A 9,081-nucleotide genomic window follows, 5' to 3' on the forward strand; every position below is an offset into this window, starting at 1 on the left:
TCAGCTAAACTTAACATGTGTTAAAATTTGTTGAACATAAACAAGATTCAAACAACCTGAGCACAAAACTGAACACAAGTTTCCCACCAGACATGTAATACATATATTTGAATAATGTGTCCCTGAAACAAGGGGTTCACATCAAAAGTAACAGTCAGTATCCTGAAATGTGGCCCACCCAGCTGCATTAAGTTACTGCCAGTTGGCATCTCCCTCCCTCATGGACTGCAACCAGAATTTGCCAGTTCCTGGCCTGTGAGATGTTACCCACTCTTCCACCAAGGCAAGGACATTTCTGGGGGGGGAATGGCCCATAGCCCTCACCTCCGATCAACCCAAGGTCCCAGACCGTGCTCAATGGAATTGAGATCCAGGGCTTCTTCCGCTGGCCCCATGGCAGAAACACTGGCATTCCTGTCTTGTACAGGCCTTGGTGAAACCCCCGCCCTCATTCTTCGCGATAAACGGCAAATCTGGACCATCACCCTGGGGGAGACAAAACCAAACGTGACTAGTCAGTGAAAGCACTGTTTTTACTGTCTGGTCCAGCCGACGGTGGGTTGTGCCCCATAGCGGACCATTGTGCCGTGATGTCTAGTGAGGCCTCCTTTACAACCCGGCCCCTAACAGACCTGCAGTCCAGCCTCTCTCTCAGCCTATCATGCGGACGAGGTCCTGAGCACTGAAGGGAGGATTGTGCATCCCTTGGTGTTTACGTCAGTTAGTTTGTTGTCAATCCTGTGTTTGCTTCTCCATGATGCTGCCGCAGTACCTGTCACACTGCAGCACTCTCTCACTATAGTTCACTCTCTCCCACCCTCTCGCTCACTCGCTTTCTATTCTCTACTCCGCCTCTCTCCTAGCATCTCTATTGTTTCCTTGTGTTTCTCTGTCCTCATTCCTCTGTCTCTCTCCCTTGCTGTTTCTCTTGCTGTCATTCTGTTTAGCTGTGACTTTTTATGTGTTTGTACATGTGTGTGGTTATCCTTTTTCACCTTGAATCTTGTTCTGCAGAGAGGTCACTAGCTGGCACAGCCACAAAGTAATTCAAACTAACCTTAACCTTAACCCTAACCTTTACCACACTGCTAACCCTAATGCATAACCCTGACCTTAAATTAAGACCAAAGAGCACATTTTAGCTTTCATGAATTTTTACAATATGGCCAATTTTGACATTGCAGCTGACCGGTCTAGAAGAAATTACTTCGATTTGACCCCCTTTCAAATCATCCCCTTGGTCTCCCTTTCTCTCTTTTCGATCCATCTCTCTCTCTCTCTCTCTCTCGCAGTGCGTGCTAGGTATTTTTGGGAGTTTGAGTGTTTGGTGTGGCGGGCTCTGTCCTATCTCATTTTCTTGATTCTGTCCTTGGTCTTTTCTTTCAACTTTTATTTTCTATGGTGGAGGGTTAATGCACTATTTGTTTTTGCRGTATCCACAGGTTTYTTCAAAGTTAGGGTGGAAGAGGACAGTTAGTTTCCTGGGGTTTGAAAGATGTGGTGTGTGTGATGGTTTCTCAGCMWAGCGCGGAGGAGACACTGTCGATACGGCATGGATTCAGGTGTGTTCCTGAGAATGGAGTTAAAGTGGAGGAGGTTCGGGGGGATTGGCGGGACGCCATGTGCGACTGACGTGTTTTCCGTTTGCTCCCGTGGTATTTTTAAAGTTTATGTGAATTTTGCAGCAGAACCGTATTTATTTTCATATATTATTTTGGTGATCCCTTCCCGTAAAAACCAAGACTACTTTACTTCCAAATGTCAGCATGTCGACGAAACATAAGGCTAAAAGCATGACTTTGAGAAAACCCGGCCTGACAAGACACACTTCATCACCGACCCTCTCCTGAGCTGACAGCCCGGGACTGACACTTACCCGGGGGGCGGCTTGGCCTGGCGGCGCTGAATGAAACATTCTCGAGGCCATCAAACTATTACGCTCTGAGATAGTTGAAATGAAAAGGAGGTGGTTGCTACGATTGAGGCCCGAATAAGGAGGTTTCTTGATACTTTAAAAGCAGATCTAACCATCCTGCGGAACGGAACGGTGCAGCTATACATCACTCAAACAACAATGGCGTCGCAACTACAACGATTGACATGGAGACTCCGCTACAAATGTCTCGATATAGCTACATCCTGGAGGCTGACGTGAAAGCCTAGCTGTGGATTGAAAAGGTGAAGGAGAGCTGTGTAGGTTAGAGGGATTCTCTAGCCGCAATAACCTGAGACTTGTATCAGTCCAGAGTCAGCGGAAATGCTCGCGCCACGGATTTCGTTTCTGGGCTGCTGAAGGATGTTCTGCCTTGATGAAAAGCCCACTGATTGATCATGCCCACCGGTCGACTTGCGCCCAAAGCCCCGGGATGGGAGGCCCCGTGAACATAATTCTTCGAGTGCATTTTCATGAGGAAGATCGAGATTCTCCGACGAGGCCACAATACCACTCTGAGCTTTCAAGGACAGAGCTTTCTCATCTACCAGGATCTCTCCCACTGTTTCAGGCACCGCGCAGCTTTCGGAGAGCCCAAACGACTACTCGGACCATCCAGGTTGTGAGTACGGACTGCGATTCCCAGCCCGTTTAGGCTATCTCATGATTGGTAAGGACTACACATTTGAATCTTCCGGATGAGGCCTCTCTCTACACTTCAACGTCACATCAAGAAGTCTTGAACTTGCTCATAGTTCAGCAACTGTTGCTTGAACTGGGATAGTAAGTAACCCACCTGTGGAACAATATGTTTAGCTACAACATGCTAATTTGTATAGTTGGGGAGTTGGCGAACCCATTCAGCTTATTTGATGTGATCTAATGCATTCAGTCATTTTAATTTCATTGTATTGAGGTTTACTTTACTCCTGGTTTCTAGGCTGTCTTGCCACCTATTCAGTTTGTTTATAGTGTCTCAGTGACTCCAAATATTCTTGGTTATTTGTTTTACTGCATCCGTTTGCATTGACCCAGTAAACAGTAAATTTCCGAGGCGACACGTTTTTTGGGGTCTTCACTTAAATTTTTTAAAGTTCTGAGCGTCATTTATGCCAGCAAGCGTTTAACGTTGCTCACACGTAGTTTTTGGTCTTGGTTGTAAGCGTTCTCAGCATTCAATAGACAACTATTATAAATAATAATATTATTAATTTTTGATGTCTTACTACGATTTCCTTACTTCAAATTAGGTTTTCGCTGAGAGCCTTTATACATTTTCTTTATTTTCTTTATTTTCTCTCTCAAATGCCTGTTATAAGACTGGGAATATTATTATATACATCTACAAGTCGTGCTTTTTGTAATTTCGTTTGCACAGGGATTCACTTTTATTTTTTAATTTTAAAAATGATTATCTCTTTTTGCTGTTTGATCCACTAACAAAACGCGACTTTAAAGAGCGGGACTGTGGGTTTAGGTTAAGACCGCACTCTCACAGACATACTGTGCGAAGAGAACATTTCTATTTAGGCTTGTACCTCGTTTGGGGAGGTATTGTCTGGGATGGGGGGAGGGGTTGAATTGTTCAGTTCTAATGTTGTCATTCTGTCTTTTTCGGGGGGTTTTCTGTACTTTTCCCAAACATCTACCACCGTACATTATTACTCTGAGACAAGTTATTCTGGGGTTTTGGCGCTCATTGCTTTTCATTCTATGCTCTAATGACAGGGTTGTTATAACGGGAATGCCCGAAGGGCCGAAACAATGCGATCAAGTACATTTCGTGAACATCAGGGGTTAATAACCCAGTGAAGCGTAAGAGGGTGTTGACACACTTAAAGGGTTTGAATGCAAATGTTGTATTTTACAAGAGACTCACTTGAGGACTGGTGAGCACTTTAGGATGCGTAGGGACTGGGTTGGTCAAGTGTTCCACCTAACTTCATAGTAAATCAAGAGGGCTGCCATTTTGGTTGATAAAGCTACTCCCTTTGTAGCTTCTGAGGTTATTGCTGATCCTAAGGACGATACGTCATAGTAACCGGTAAACTGTTTTTACCCCTCTTGTTTTGGCTAGTTGTTATGCTCCCAATTGGATGACACAAGTTTCATTTCTTCCTTTTTGTCTGCTATACCCAATTTAGATTTCTCATTTGTTGATTTAGGGGGGATTTCAACTGCAAAATGTCCCCAGTTCTTGACAAGTCCTCACGAACAACTACAGGCCCATCTAAATGTGCCCTACTTATTCAAGCCTTTCTTCAGAAATATGCCATGTTTGAGGCCTGGCGTTTCCTACATCCTACAGATAGACAGTATCCTTTTATTCTCATGTTCATCAAACATACTCGCGATTGATTACTTCTTTTTGGACAAAACCTTCTGCCTAACCTTCGGCAGTGTACTTACAAGAGTATTGTTATTTCTGACCATTCACCATTAGTGCTTGAACTAGAGTTTCCCCAGCGACCTCCTATGTGTATCAATGGCGTCTAACCCATTTTACTCAGATAAGGAGTTTGTCAATTTCATTTCTTCTGAATCACCTTTATCCTAGAAACCAATTCAACACCAGGTATGTCCTGCTCTACCATATGGGAGTCTCTCAAAGCATACCTACGTGGCCAAATTATATTCTTATACAGCCAACCAAACAGAGTTCGTCTCAGCGACTTCGGGACCTGAGCGAATCCATAGCCACATTGGATGAGAGTATGCTACGGTTCCTTCCTCTGATCTGCATAAAGAGCACCAATACTCCAATCTGAATTTGATGAGCTTCTACCAGGCAAGCTGAACAGTTTACTCTTGCGAGCTCGGTACAGAGTGATGAACAAGGCGACAAGGCCAGTAAACTCCTTGCACATCAGATCCGTAAATCTGAGGCCTCACGTTAATCCCACAAATAAGGACCCGTCTGGTGCCACACAGTTATACATAAAGAGATCAATGATCAATTCAAACAATTTTACTCTGCGCTATACACCTCTGAATCCCTCAAGACCCTTTGCTGATGATTCCTTCTTTAATGGCCTGAATATGCCTTCAATTGATACAGACAACCCATGACTGTCTAGAAGAAATTTACACCTGAGGAGATTGCACAGCAGTGTCCGCAATGAAAAGTGGTAAAATCACCGGGTCGGATGGTTTTCCAACCGAATTTTACAGGATGTTTTCTGGTCTGCTTTGCCCATTCTTGTCTCGACTATTTGCAGAGTGCCTTAATACCTCAAAGCTACCGCCTAGTCTTTATCAGGCTTCAATTTATTACTATTAAAGAAAAAACAAAGACCCCCTGGAATGTGGATCCTATCGCCCAATCTCGGTTTTAAACTGTGATTACAAAATCCTAGCCAAGCTTTTAGCCATCCGTATGGAAGGCTCGCTGCACCAAGTAAAACATTCTGACCGAGACTGGCTTGTGAGAAATAGGCATTTGTTTTCTAATATTAGGCGCCTTATGAATATACTGTATCCCCAGCGTCGGAGGACCCAGAGGTGGTGGTCTCTTGATGCAGAAAAGCGTTTGAACCGCGTGAGTGGGATTACCTAACAGCTACCCTTTATAGATTTGGCTTTGGTCCCAAATTCATTGCGTGGATAAAGATTCTTTATTTTTTCTCCATGGCTTCGGTACGGACTAACAACTTGCTCTCTGACTATTTTCCCTTGCACGCGGATCCAGACAGGGCTGTCCACTCTCCCCCTTGTTGTTTGCTTTGGCAATGAACCTCGCCATTGCATCACGTCCTCAATGATGCCATTACAAGGAATACAGGACGGGCTCAGAGCAGAAAGTCTCGCTATATGCGGATGACCTCCTTTTTTTATTCTACCCCTGATACCTCATTGCCACCGCGCCTTATCTGTCTTAAAAGGTTTGGATCAATCTCAGGTACAAGCTGAATCAGGCAAGAGTGAGCTTTTTCCTGTAAACAAGGCTGCTTTAAAGTGCTCTTTTACAGTTCTCAGATTTAGGATTGTCCGGGATCAATTCACCTACTTGGAGTTAAAGTGATAAGGAATATTCAAATCTGGTTCAGGAAAACTTGGTTGCTCTAGCAGACAGTTTGAAACAATCTTTTACTTTTTGGAATCGCCACATCTTTCTCTTATCGGGATTAATGTCATTAAAATGAGTGTGTTGCCCAAATTTCTATATTTATTCAATGTTTACCCATTTTATTCCAAAATCTTTTTTTATTTCACTGGATCAAACATTCATGCATCATTTGGATGGCAAGGTACCACGGCTTGGTAGAAACATACAGAAGCCTAAGTCATTGGGGGGTTTAGCTTACCAAATTTTCAGACCTACTATTGGGCTGCAAAATTTCAGAGCCCTTCTGTAATGGCTGCACGTGATCCTACTGGCCCTAGACCACTCTGGTCCAGATGGAGTCTGAGTCGTGTAAACCTGCTGCACTTTCTTCTGTGTTGTGCTCGTCTTCCCCAGTGTCCCTAAAAGATGTGTCAACCCAATTGTAAAGCAGTCTCTTAAAATTTGGAATCAGTTCCGTTTAGCCTTTGGCCTCCGAGGCTTTCTCTATCAGAGCCCAATCAATCAGACAATTTTATTTCCTCCATCTTTGAATGATGGGGCTTTTGGCATCTGGCACTCACTAGGCCTCTCCTCACTAGCCCAATTATTCTTTGATGATACATTTGCCTCTTGCTCAGCTACAGGAAAGGTTCAACCTCCCCCAATCCACTTTTTCCGCTATCTCCAGACTAGGAACTTTGTCGAGCTAACACACCTGAATTTCCCCATAGGCCTGCGAATACAGCTATAGAGAGCATCTTTGAGCTGAACAAGCTTCCTAGGGGCGCAATTTCAGATGTATATGCAATCATTCATGACTTACAGAACCCTTTCTTGGTGCCTTTAAAGACTCGATGGGAAAAGATTTGGGGAGGAACTTGGGGAAGACACCGTGGAATCTGTGCTGCGCAGGGTGCATTCGTCCTTTTTAGCACTAGACACAGCCTCATTCAATTCAAGGTGGTTCACCGTATCCACTGGTCTGGGGCAGACTTGGAAGAATATTCTCTGATTTTGATCCTACCTGTGTCAGATGTAAAATTTAACCAGCCACACTGTTGCATATGTTCTAGGGCTGTCATAAACTCTCAGGTTTCTGGGAATTAATATTTAAATGTTTCTGTATATATGACACTGTTATAGATCCCTCTCCCCTTACAGCCCTTTTTGGAGTACTCCCATAGGTACCCCCCTGTCAAGATCCAGTCGGACACTGTTGCTTATACAACTCTTTTAGCTAGACGGCTAATACTACAGAACTGGAAGATGGCAGCTCCCCCCTTTAAAATATTGGTGAGAGAAGTGGTGCTCTTGAAACTCGAAAAAATTTAATTCAATTCACGTGGAACCCCAAACTGTTAATGAGGCTTGGGCTCCATTCCGGTGTTACTTTAAACAGTCCATCCTCTGATGGCATTCCTATTAAAACCAAAATAAGTCTGTATTTGACCCCCCTGTGACTTACTTAGGGATTGGATGAGCATTTCTCTGTTTTTCTGGGGTGGGGTGTGGGGCATTAAGGTTGATGTGCTTATTGATTGTGACCTGCGGATGCCTTGTTATCTTGCCCGGGCAAGACTAAGGTGTGAGTGTAACGGCTTCCTCCTCCTCTTCAACCGAAGAGGAGAGCAGGGATTGAACCAACTGCAGCGTTGTATGTAGACATAATGAATTTATTTAAGTGTAGACGACAAAAACACGAACTTCACTGAATATACAAAATAACAAAACGAATGTAGACAAACCTGAACATACGAACTTCAAATAACACGAAAGAACGCAACAGGAGAAATGACTACATAAAACGAATAACGAACGAAACAGTCCCGTATGGTGCAAACAAAACACGACAGGAAGACAACCACCCACGAAACAATGTGACAACACCTACCTTAATATGATTCTCAATCAGAGGAGATGAAACCACCTGCCTCTAATTGAGAACCATATTAGGTACCCATTAACCAACATAGAAACAGAAAACATAGACTGCCCACCCAAACTCACATCCTGACCAACTAACACATACAAAAACTAACAGAAAACAGGTCAGGAACGTGACATATTTCTAGTCCAGCCTAATATGGTTCTCAATCAGAGGCAGATGAATCGTTGTCCCTGATTGAGAATCATATATAGGAGGCTTGTTTTGTGTTGGGATTTTGTGGGTGTTTCTGTACGGTTTTCTTCCAGGGGTGAAGGAGAGGACACAAGTGCAGCGCGGCTAGTGTTAAACAGTGTAATAGAAGAACAAGTGAAACACTACAAACAACAATACAAATTAACAAATGTGCAAAAACCGAGACAGACCTATCTGGTGCAGACAATCACAGAACAGGAAACAGACAAACTAGACACACAACATAGAATTCCCACCCAGCTCACGTCCTGACCAACACTAAACAAGCAAAACACATAATAACTCTGGTCAGGACGTCTACAGTGAGCTTGTTTTTCCCAGTTATTTTTATTTTTTAATTTTGTTCACGCCTACATAAAATTATTATTATTCATTTTTTATTTTAAAGCATTGTAAACTTTTCATTTTTGGTCCAGTGGATGGTTGGTCTGTGGCCTTGACTGTCTGTGAGTGGTTGCATTTCTCCACCCCATCCCTTGACTGTTTACAGGAACAATGGTGAGGTGTTTGCTCTGTCCCTATACTATAGATTGCCCTTTAACCTTTGTAGCCTTCTGCCTGGTGTGTTTAACTTGTCTAAAGTATGGTATCTTTAAAGCTATTTTTTTTTATGTATTATTTGTATTTTTTCTAGTTGAGTATATTATTTATATTGCTTTGTCTTGTCTGTGTGTGTAAAACTTAATAAACAGAGTTTTSAAAAAAAAAAGTGGAGGAGGTTCTGCTTGCAGTCGGTGAACAGGTAGGAGCTGAAATCATACATTCCGCTTCCAGAATGAACAAAGCTGTGGTTGTGTTCATGAAAAGAGCAAATTTGGTTGGTAGGCAAATTGCTATTTGTAAGAGGTGGGTTGGTGAAAATGTATCCTCTTTCTACCCCTTCGACAATGGTGGTAGTTGTAAATTTGCCTCCGTTTATTACGGATGATCAAATYAGGAAAGAGCTGAGTCGTTTTAGTAAGT

Source organism: Salvelinus sp. IW2-2015, linkage group LG5 (assembly GCF_002910315.2).
Source record: "Salvelinus sp. IW2-2015 linkage group LG5, ASM291031v2, whole genome shotgun sequence".
NCBI lineage: Eukaryota > Metazoa > Chordata > Actinopteri > Salmoniformes > Salmonidae > Salvelinus > Salvelinus sp. IW2-2015.